An 11522-nucleotide genomic window follows, 5' to 3' on the forward strand; every position below is an offset into this window, starting at 1 on the left:
CAGAGGTGGAGCTGTGCAGGGGCATGCAGTGAGGGGGAGACATGCCACAGTGTGGTCCTGCCTGTCCTCACGCTGTGAGCCGGGCTCCTGCCCCACTATGGGAACAGATGTTGGGATGTGGCTGTCAAGGTACCTGCTGCAGGGAGGAGAGGATGCCTGGAGAGAGAAGCTTCCTGTGGTGAACCCCCCTTCCTTTCAGCCCCTGCACAGGAGGAGAGCTGGGATTGGGTTGCCGAGGAGCTGAGCCTCCTGTGCCAGCTGTGGCACGGCACATGCCGAAGACATGCCCAAATCACAGATTTGCTGATTTATTCAGTATGTGCACACTGCACACTCCTGCCCAAGAAACCCAGCCACACCCCCCAGGTCCAACCAGACATCAAGAGAGCTTCCTCCCTAGGGAGAAGACAGCCATGGCACCCAGAAACCATGACTGGAAATTTCAGAGCGTAGGGAATGCAAGACACAAAAGGCATCAGGAGGAGAAAAAGTGTCTGCCAGGAACAGAGTGAATACAAGGCAGTGTCTGAGGTCTAGCAGCAGACCTCAATCCCGGCAGATGGGGATGATGAGATTGTTATTAAAATGCAGAAAAGACAGAGGTTCTCAATAAATCTGTCTGTCCAGCATTTGGAAGGAAGGAGGATGCAGGGCTGATGGCACATGAGCTTGAGAGTACTTCCACCCTCTGTCAGTAACCAAGGAGGATGTTCAGCAACATCTGTTGGTGATGGCTCTTGTTAAAATCTCAGGCCTGGAAAACACACGCTCAGCATCTCCTGAGAGGTGACCGAGGAGGGATCTAACTTGTGGTGGTGGGTTTTTTTTAAAAAATACTACCATGGCAGAGGAATTGCAGAGGTCCTTCCTTCCCATCCCGTCCTGTCGCATCCCTTCCATCGCTCCCTCCTTGGTGAGGCAGCTGCACCAGGGCCATGCTGGGGATCGAAGAGGGTCTGTGGTCTGAGCCCACCTAAGACCCCAGCACCTCCTCACCATTTGATAGGCCTGTTTCTCTTCCAAATTACTCTGTGTCCTTTTGGTAGGTGGACACCTGGCCCAAGGTAGCCCCATTCTCTGATCTGTGCCCTGTGGGACATCCTGTCCTCACCTGAGGCTTCAGCAGAGCCTGGAGGGGCATCAAGAAGAAGATCCCTGGACCCGCCTGAGCGCTCAGATTTGAGCATGTTATTGGCTTCCCCTGGACCAAACCACCCAGACAGCAACATGGGGCAGCAGGGTGAGGAGACCATAGCTAGGATGGGACCCCCCCTTGGGAGATTTCTTTGTGCTTGGAGAACTTTGAAGGGGAGTCCCGAAGGAGACCAAATGAGATCCTTACACCCCACGTGGCTCAGCACAGGCATGGGCTGCTCATATTTTTTCTGCAGTTGTGATGAGACACCAGTGACATCCCTCCATTCACAGCAGTTCATTTCAGCTTTGAAGAAGCAGCGACAGATTTCTGCATTCGCACCACCAAAGCCAAACTCCATCTGTGTCTCACACCACAGCTGGTGTTGCTCCAATCCCCAACTGTTTCATTCCTCATATCTGATGCACGATGGGACCCGGGTTTGATGCCTGCACCATAGAGACTGGCCCTGATGCCACAGCTGTGGCCGCGATGCCACTCTGCCTGCAAGTCCCCACAGCTCAGCGAATCACCATGACAGATGGCTGTCACATAGCATCACTCATGTAGGGACTGGCGAGGGACGCAGGGCAGGACTGGCAAACGGGAGAGGATCAGGGAGCACAGGCTGCACCACTTGCATGCCAGACTCCACATTTCGGCTGCTCTCTCACGAAGCTGTGGCAGGAAACCCCCCCAGCGGGATACGCAGCCCCAGGGGCTGCCTGCTGCTTGCACTGCTCGCGACCCACAGAGCCCCCAGGAAGGAGGGAAGGACAACAGTGGAGCTGCTGTGCACACAGTCCTCAGTCAGGATGAGAACAACCTGTGGCTGCACAGAGTGATTTTTGGCTCACTCTTACGGACCTCAGGAACAGGGGAGACAGAAGGCCTTCAGCAGTGGCCAGCAAGGACCCAGGGCTGGACCTCTGCACCAGGAGTTCTGCTCCCACCCTTTACTCCATCTCTGGAGAGTCCAGATGCTCTTCTCTGTCGTCTCTGGGCTGGAGCTCATGGCCCTTCCTCTCACCAAAGGCAGCAATAGCTGCTTGCCTGGGTAAACACTTCCCAGGCAGGTCGGAGCATGCACCAGGAAGAAGAAGCCAGGCAACGTCTTCCGGGCTCCTGCCAGCCCTGCAGGGAGCTGTGTGTGTCCTCAGCCCTCACCCATCCTCCTGGGTGTGAGTCGCTGCTGCAGCTACCCTGAGTGCTCCTTGTGCTCACCCACGGCTGGGGACAGGAGCCCTGTTTGGCAGCCCAGGCCAAGAACAGGACAGGGGACCTTCCCTGAGTCTAAGAGGTCTCAGGCCACTCATGGCCCTGGCAAACCTTCCCTTCCAGTTTAACCCTGGGCAGTGTGGACACAGTCCAGCGTCCCCCAGGTAGCAGCTTTTGGTGACTCAGAGGAGAAGGTCTCTGCTCCTGCACGCTCTTGAGGAGGTGCTGGAAGATGATTCACCCACTGGTGATGTGGGGGCTGAATTTAGTATTTGACACTTGCCAACATGTCACTTGAGTCAAGTGCTGGGTCAGCTGCTACCCCTCATGCCAGCATCTCCCCTGGCTTGCAAGGAAGCATGCAGCCCCTTGAATCTCCAGGCGCTTCTTCCACAGCTTCGAATAAAAGCCATCCCCAGGAGCTTAGAAATGTCTGTGATGACTCCAGCCCCTTCCCTTCTCAGGACCACCCTACACAAGCCCTGCTGCGCAGCGCAGAAGGGACTAGGAGGATGTCACGTCTTCTGGGTGACACCCTAACCTCTCCCGAAGTCTGGGTACAGCAGGGGACGTGAGGACTGGAAGATGGCAACAGTGACACCAAAAATGCTTCCCAGGAGGCAGCCAAAGAGCCACAGACTGATAAATGACACATCTGTTCTCTACAAATGAACAAATATTGGCATAAGGAGCAGGAAACTGGCATCGTTAGAAGAGGACAGATGGATAAATATGACATATGGGGAAAGAGTTGACACAGCTCTCTTAAAGTGAATGTCTTTTTTCTAAAGCTAGTGGCTTTCTTGGAAAGAGCCAGCAGGCACCTGAGGGTGATCCAGCTGAGAGAGGTCACCTGCATTTTCACAAGCAGATCCTTTGATGAAATGAGGTCAGTAGAGAAGTGACAAAGTCTGCTAATAATACTGAATTATTCTGGATACTGCAGATGAAAACTAAGAATTGCAGGAGGACTTTCAGAGGCTGAGCTACTTGGCAATAAAACAAGATGAAAGCCAGTGTCAGCAAGTGACACACATGGGGAAACCAAGCCCTGCCTCATGTCTAAAGTGATGGGCTCTGAGACTGGGAGTTCTGTCCATGAATACATCCCCTCAGCATTCAGCAGAGGTCAAAACTGCAAAACCTGTCCATCAAAACTGATAGGAAGGGTTAGGAAAAGGTAGAGATGATGTCAGAGGTGCCACTGGTCAGTCCCATTCTGTTTGCAGTCCTGGTCCCCCCATCCCAAGGATACAGCAGAGCTGGAAAATGCGCAGAGAAGGGCAACAGGATGATCAATGGGGTGCACATGGGGTGCATGATGAACCAGGGCTCTTTGGCATAGAAAAGAGACAACTGAGGTCACAGGGCAGAGATCTGCGTGGCTGGGGGAGGGTGGGGAGAGACCGGTAGATCAGGGATAAACACAAGGAGGTGACTCAGCACACAGCAGCCCTCCCTGCCACGGGCCGCTGCAGATGCTACGTGGTTTAGGAACAAGATCGGACAAATCCACAGAAAGAAATCCATCAAGCATTGATAAATACAAAGACTGGCACAAGTAACCTTGCAAATATTTAGAGGCAGGGATCACATCCAGGGGAAATGTTGCTACACATTTGCACCAGGACACCATCAAAGACTGGGCAGTGGGTGAGATGGGCTGCTCTCACTGCAGCAGCTGCCCATGTGCAGGAATACTGCTCCCAGGCAGCATGCCTTCGTTTGGCGAGCCATTCCCAGGCTGGCAGCGTCCCTCTTGCAGCCCCTTTTCTGCACACCAAGCACATCCCCCACCAGTTGCTCCACAGCAGTTAGGAGCCTGCAAGCTTTGTTCATGCCTTCCAGATATCCCAGCTCCCATCAGGCTGGAAGGAAATGGCATGGAGAGGTCATGCCCACCCATCCCAGCTCGCTGCCAGGGCAGAGAGCAGGCTGGCATGGAAGGGATGCTCTGCACAAGATGCTCTACAGCCCCTTCTCACCCCAGCCTGCTGCAATGAGTTGCACAGGGGTGGCAAGGGCCAAAGACAAGCAATATGTTGTGGGAAAGCAAGGAGGAACATGGAGAATGTGGGCCCACGCCAAGTCCCATATATGATGTGACACGTTGCTCCTCCAAAGTATCACAAACTAGGACATTTCTGTATCAACACTTGCACACATGATGCAGACCCGGGCTTTGTAAGTGCATTCAGGCCACTTGGACTCTGTCTGTCCAGACATGCAGGATATGCCCAAAGCATGTGCGTTTATCAAATGAAGCAAATTCTTAGAGACACTTTTTGCAGCTCCCCAACCTTTCTGTCAAAAGAAATCGTTATGCAGTTGATAATATAATTGAAACCATGCTAATTGACCACAAGAAGAGATGACAACTCACTGACAGACATCTGCCAGCTCAGAGCCAGATACATCGGTCGTCGCCTCAGCTGTGCCGAGCACCTTTTCTGCCTCTGCGCTCAGCACTGACAGCCCTCTGCACATCCACGACCCTGAGTGTCATAACTGCTCTATGGTGTGATCCGTTATTTCATTAACACTTGACGAGGTGTGGAGAGCCATGGGGAACTTCATTTCCACAAATCCAGGCACAGCCTGGAAACAGGCCAGCAAGAGAACTGGGTGACAGATACGAGAAAAAAATTACTTCAGGACTGACACAGAGTGTGAGAAACACATCTTTCACCAACAAATGCCAGGTATGGGTTTGAGGGAAATTTCTGAACAGCCACTATGTAAACTCTTTTGTGTTATTTTTTTTCCATAAAATCGTTTTGCATGGGCTCAAGCCCCAGAGAGCTGAAGCCACACTTGGTGCCCATGGGGACAGGGGAGCCAAGCCACAAGAGCTCTCTGCAGCGGTATTTTCCCAGCAAAACCAGGCCTGTGGCAGGGAAACCTCATGACAGATGCCGGCTTGGTGGCAACAGCTATATTATATCATGCAAATCTCATGGCCTCATCCAGCCACCTGCTTTCACACTCTGCCCAGCCAGGTTGACGCTTTTAGAGCTCCAGCCGTAGCACAAATTCAACCCCTTCATCACCAGCCTTCCGGTGAGGAGAGCAGGGAGGAACATCTGCATCCGTGGGGTATTATTTGCCCCTACCAGGGGACTTGACCCTGCAAGGGCACAGTGGTTTCCAGGTGGGACAAGATGCCTGAATTCCTCCTCTGAATGAACAAAGGAAGCGGGACCAGCTGGGAGAGTGCAGATCTGAACTCGATAGCAAGCAGTAAAGTGGAATTGATCGGAGCTGCCTGCACTCATTGATCTAAGGCAGAGCAAACTAAGGAGCTGGAGAATTTGCAGCTCAATCAGAGCGACGTGCCAGTTGGAGGCTTGTGCTCTGGGGCTGGCAGGGGACCTTTGTGCCCCAGGAAAGTGTTAACGGTGGGTTTGATTAATCCAGTTGCAATGGCCACACTCACACAGCTGAATCCTTCTCCAGACAGACTCTCACTGGGTTTACGTTGCCTAGGAGCTGTGAACCACTCCTGGCATCCCCCTTATATCTCTTAATAGGGCTGTCATCAACCATCACGAAGATGGGCATGGTGGACAAGAGCAAAACAGAGGCTATTCCCCACACACAGAGAGGAACCAGTGCTTTTGCCACCAACCCAGCGCTGTGTCTCCAAAAGGACTGGGAGGCAGAAAATGAAGTCAAATTCAGAGGGGAGTGCAAGACCTGGAGAGGCAAGGGCTGGGCAGACTGGCTGGCAGCGTGTGGCTGCCTGTTTTTGGCCTGCTCAGCATCACAAAGAGGGGTTAAGAGGTGCCTGTGTGCAGGCTATAAATCCCTGCTGCGGGAGGAGGCTCCTGCTCGTGGTGCAGACAAAGGCAGAGTGAGAGCTTGGGCTGGCAGCTGGAATGAGGCAGGGCACACACGAATATGTGGCAGCATTTATATAGGGCTGTGGGGTGGCTGACTCTCCCCTGGGAAGCTTTTATCACATCCCAGCCCCAGCTGGATGTTGGACCCACAAGGAAAGGGCTCAAGAGGCTGATCCAGGCTTTGTGCTCCCTGGAGGTCGGACAGGACAGCTTTGGTGAATCCCTGCTCCATACATTTTGAGGACCATTTTCCTTGCTCTCTCGACACCGGAGCCAGGCAAGAGGATCCCAAAACATAACAAAGCAGAAAAATCAGTCTGTTGTATCCTGTTTGCCTGCCCTGCATAGTGCTGGCAGACTGGAAAATGCCCTTTGAAGCTTGGACTTTAGAAGAACCAGGACCATCTCATGCACTGTTGTGGGCTCATAAAGCCTCTCAAGAGCATCACAGCTGAACATTCATGTCACAAAATACTTGAGTCCTTCTCCTGCAGTCCTTGGAGCACATGTCTCATGAGCTAGAAGAGCATGGGGAGGTGGATGGTGGGGACAGAGCTGTGTCAGGTTGCTTGCAACTGTCTCCTAGTTCAGACGTGCTGTCCTTCACCCCCAAATCCCACCTAAACCTTCACCTCCAAAATTGTTCCAGCCCCAGGACCCTTCCCTGGCCTGCCCTTTCTCCAGCATCCTGCACTGACCCGGCAGTGCCTGTGGTTATGGGAATATGGGATACTGGGCTAGATGGTATAACTCAGTGGAGTCGCTCTGGTTTTCTTAGGAAGGAAGGTGGGCTTTCAGCAGCAGAGCAAATTGCAAGCTGAATTTATCACCTCTGAATACCCAGAGATAACAGTGCTGGCCTGTGTCAGTGCATGGTTTTCTATCACCAGTAAAACACAGAGCACCTCCTTGCAGCACTGGCATCCGTCCTGCCTCCCTGGGCACCAGCGCTGCTCCTGACCCTGTTTTAGGGATCTGAGACCAAAAGAAGAGGCAGTGGGGATCACTTTGCCTTCCATCAGCCTCCTTGAGACAGGGGAAGGAGGCCAGGGGCTGCCCCAGTGAGGGAACAGCTGGAGAGACCACTCAAGGGGCAGAGCAGCCAAGACAGCTACACAGTGATCAATTGCTCTTGTCCTTGTGCCAGCCAGAAGATTTATGTTTTTGCCATGGAGTGGCAACGTCTGGGCCCAGCAGCACTCTCTGCCTGGCTGCACCGGCACTTCAACATTGCAGACACCTTTAAAATCCCATTGAATGCAACCCACAGGCATCAGAGAGCTTGGAGAAATGCCACCAAAGAACAGAGCAGGGTGGGAAGAGCAAAGGAGTCTTGCCTGGAGCAGCTGTCCTTCCCAGGTGCTGAGCAGAGCTCGAAGGGATCAGGTCAGCCAGCAGACAGACATTCCCCAATGCCCCCACAAGCTCATCCCTTTTCCTCCACGCCATGTGAACATGTCCTGGCAGGTCCGAACCATCCAGGCCAGACCAGCAGCATCCTGTGGACAAAACCACACAGCAAAGGGCTGTTGGGGCCCTGACAACCTGGCACAATTTCATTAGGAGCAGTCGTATCCGAATCCTGTTAGGGAAGGCAGCCCATGGGTAGGGAGCTATGCTGGGACAGGGCCACCACCACCAGTGATGGGTAGCAGCAGCTTCATGCCTCCTCTTCTGCACCCACCAGGCCCCTGCCACTTATCTCCATGTCCACTCGCCACCTCCCTGCTCACTTCCATGTTTGGCCAACTCTTCCTTATCGCTGCAGTGTTTATCTCAGTCACGCCTGTTCCAGCAGTTGAGATCATTGTTATTCTGCCAGCTTCCCCCTTCCAGAAATGTCTGCTGAGCATCCAGACCATGAGCCTCACCACCTCCTCCCTGCCCACAGAGGAGCCTGCGCCATGCACACCGTGTGAGCAGCACCCAGCACGCACCAATACAAATGTGAGCCCTGCACCACACCAGGCCAAGAAATGGGATCAAGACCATGGTGGACACCAACCTCAGGGGTCCTGCTCTGCCTGCCCATGCAAGTGCTGGAGGAAGAATCCCCTGGTCACTGCATGCTCACTGTAGGTTCTTTGTCCCCGCTGGGCACGGTCAGCATGTTCTGCCAGAGGTGCTCCACATCTCCACACCATCCCACCTTCTCCCTTGGGTGCTTCTTCTCCACCATGGCTGTGCAGACTCAACACAGCAATTGTCCAGGGCTGTGCATGAGAGCAGGCTGGCATGGAGCTGGGCTTGTCCTTTCACTGGTGACACGACCCAGCTCAGTGGAATTGTGTCACCACCAGCTCAGTGTGGAGGAAGGCACAAGAGGCCAGGCACAGGGCAGCACAAGGACCTCTCTCCTCCACAAGCTCGTGCCTTGAGATTCAGAGATTGTGACGACCCCACCTCTACAGCTCAGCTGCCCTCTGTCCTGCAGATGTCTGGGTGGTCAGATCTTTCTCCATGGTGCAGCCAAGGGGCTGATGATGGTGGTTAACTCCCTGGACATGAGACACATATCTCCTACTAGTGATGCTGCACACACTTTAGGTCCAGCATGAGAACACAGATGGTGACAGGGTTGGCCACAGATGAGCAAGAGCAGTGTCTCTGCAGCTGGGAGGGACAGATCGGGATCCTTGGAGAGCAGACAAGGGAGGGAGAAGGACAGCACTGGGGCAGGAGGGCAGTACCAAAAGCCACATGGACACCCAGTTCATTCAGGGATACCACCAAAGAGCCCCTTCCTCCACCATCTCCCGGCCAGCCAGGTTTGATGATGTGGAGAGCATCTCCCATTGCAAAGGTTCCCACCATCGCTGAGGGACCAGCATGCACACCAGTGCCCAGGGTAAGTCAACAGCAAGGGGCTGAGGGAAGAAAGAGGTGAGCGTAGACAAAGGGAGGACACAAAAGGCCATTCTGTCTTTCTCCACCACTCTGAGTTCTTCTGGGTTGGATATGAGCAAGATGAGGAGGTCAGGGTGGCAGGAGTAATTGCTTCACAGAGTAATCAAGGTGCACAGGGCCTTCCTCTGGTTTGTCCTAAGCCTCAGGAAGACTCTTTTTGATTTAGGATTCACTAGCTGCAGCAGATACACAAGGACAGACGTGGTGCAGGGACATACCCCTGCCCAGAATGGGCAGCACAGCAGCAGGAGACCTCTGCTTCTTCCAGCACCCTCTCACATGCAGGCAAAACACGTACAGGTGTGTATACATGATGCCGAGTGATGAGCTCCTTGCACATGCAGGAACAGAGGTTTCTGTGACCAGATCTTCCCCGTGACACAGCACAGAGGTGTGAGTCATCTGGGCCACCCGAGTGCCTTGAAGTGCCATGACTGCTCTAAAAATATTTTACACAAAGAAATCCTTTTAATCGCAGGTATTTTGAATTCTTTGCATATCTGTGAAAATAAAAGATCCTTTAATACTTGGAGCACTGTAAAAAACAGCGACAGTGGTGATGGCAAACAGTCATTAACTATTAATGTGTGTTTCACCAGGAAGAAACAGGAATGGCAGCACAGACTGATACCTGCCACCGTTTTGGGCCACAAAGACAATTTCATCGTTAGTCCCTTGCCTTCCTCTCCGCAGGTGCCCCCCTGGTGTGCCGAGTCCTTAATGTTGTGGTGAAGAGAAACTTTATTCCCTGTGAAATACCCACGGGTGAGAGGTGGGATTACAGCAGGGCAGGGGTTGGGGTCAGGGTTAGGGACACGGTGAGGGATAGGATACGGGGCAAGATGAGGGGAGGGAAGGGTTGGGATAAGAGTTGGGCGGAGGTTAGGGTTACAGCCGGAAGCAGGGACGGGGTCAGGATCACAGGCTGGAGCTGGGCCAAGTCCAGAGAAGAAGGAATAGGGTTACGAGTAGGGTTAGAGAGAGTTAAAACCAGGGGCCGTTAGGTTTAGGATTGGGGTAAGAATCGGGGCTGGGGTCAGGGAAGGAGGTAAGACAGGATTAGAGATGGGAGAGAGTCGGGGTTTAAGGTCAGGCGAGGGTGTGAGGCGTGGAAAGGACCACGGCCACAGCCCGCGCTTAGGGGCCGGGTGGGGACCAGGGGCCGGGTTCGGAGGGGGCCCGAGCCGAGGGGCCGCTCCCCGCCGCGGCCAGCCCCGCGCAGGCGCACACAGCCCAGCAGGGATCCCGCCAGTCGCCCCGCGGCGCCACGGAGACCCGGCGCAGCGGGGGCGGAGCGAGAGGCTCGCGGCTCCGCCCCGCGCCCCCAGCTCGGCGCCGTCACGGACAAGGGCCGCCGCGCGGCGTAGGGTGCTCAGAGCCCCGGTAGCGCGCCGTGATCGTATAGTGGTTAGTACTCTGCGTTGTGGCCGCAGCAACCTCGGTTCGAATCCGAGTCACGGCATCGCCCCGGCGGTACCACGGCATACGGGGCTCCAAATATTTTGGGTTTTCTTCTTTAAATCCGACGATTTCAATCTTTTTTTTTTTCCCACGTCGCGCCGATAGTTCACTTTTTTTTCCCCGGCTCCTAGCGGGGCGCGGTCCTGCGGGGCCGGGCCGCGCACGCCCAGCCCGAGGACCCTGCAGGGCGGTGGGGGGATAAGTAACGGCGCGACGAGGAATTAAAATAAAATTAAATAATTGCGGCGTCGGGGATAAGGTGGAAAAAGAAGCCGGAGCCCCTATGCCGTGGTACCGCCGAGGCGATGCCGTGACTCGGATTCGAACCGAGGTTGCTGCGGCCACAACGCAGAGTACTAACCACTATACGATCACGGCGCGCTACCGGAGCTCTGGGACGCAGTGGTCGGCCCGGCGGCCCTTGTCCGTGACGGCGCCGAGCTGGCGGCGCGGGGCGGGGTGCGGCCGCCTCCCCATGCGTGGCGCCCGGGCGCGGTGTCTTCACGCCCGCTCTGCGCTGGCAAGTGAGGCGCTGGGTCTGGCCGAGCAGGCGGTGAGCGGGCGAGCGGTGCCCGGGCTGTGGGCATCCCACAGGTGCTTGCACGAGGAGCCCACAAGTGTCACAGCGGGCTGGAGGAGCCTTGCACATACCAGGATGGGTTTACACCAGCGTTGCACAAGCCACTTTCAAGGTTTTACTCCTTGGCATCCACGCACTGACTTGTGTGAGCAGGTGCTGAGCACCCTGACGCTACACCAACCCCAAACTTAGGCAGCTTTAGCAGAAGGACTGAATAAAATCCACAGGGAGAAAGCGCTGCTCATGGGTGCTGAGGAACTGGCACAAGGAGCATTTGCATAGGGGCACCATGTGCTGCGTGGACACCCCAAGCATCCTGTGGTGTCATTAATCAGTGATCCCTGAACCAATTCCTGCTACTCCCCAGTGTTGGCACCCT

General features: G+C 54.6%; 2 non-coding genes across 2 annotated transcripts; one reads left to right on the forward strand and one right to left on the reverse strand.

The window, feature by feature from the left end:
- Positions 1-10492: 10492 nt before the first annotated feature.
- Positions 10493-10564, forward strand: TRNAH-GUG (transfer RNA histidin (anticodon GUG)). Its single transcript has one exon. It is a non-coding gene; the product is annotated as a tRNA-His (tRNA).
- A 305-nt stretch (positions 10565-10869) lies between these two features.
- TRNAH-GUG (transfer RNA histidin (anticodon GUG)) lies at positions 10870-10941 on the reverse strand. The gene has a single exon. It is a non-coding gene; the product is annotated as a tRNA-His (tRNA).
- Between the last annotated feature and the right edge of the window lie 581 nt (positions 10942-11522).

This window comes from Nipponia nippon, unplaced genomic scaffold (genome assembly GCF_047370975.1).
Source record: "Nipponia nippon isolate SJK-2023a ecotype South Korea unplaced genomic scaffold, ASM4737097v1 scaffold_62, whole genome shotgun sequence".
In the NCBI taxonomy this organism is placed as follows: Eukaryota; Metazoa; Chordata; class Aves; order Pelecaniformes; family Threskiornithidae; genus Nipponia; species Nipponia nippon.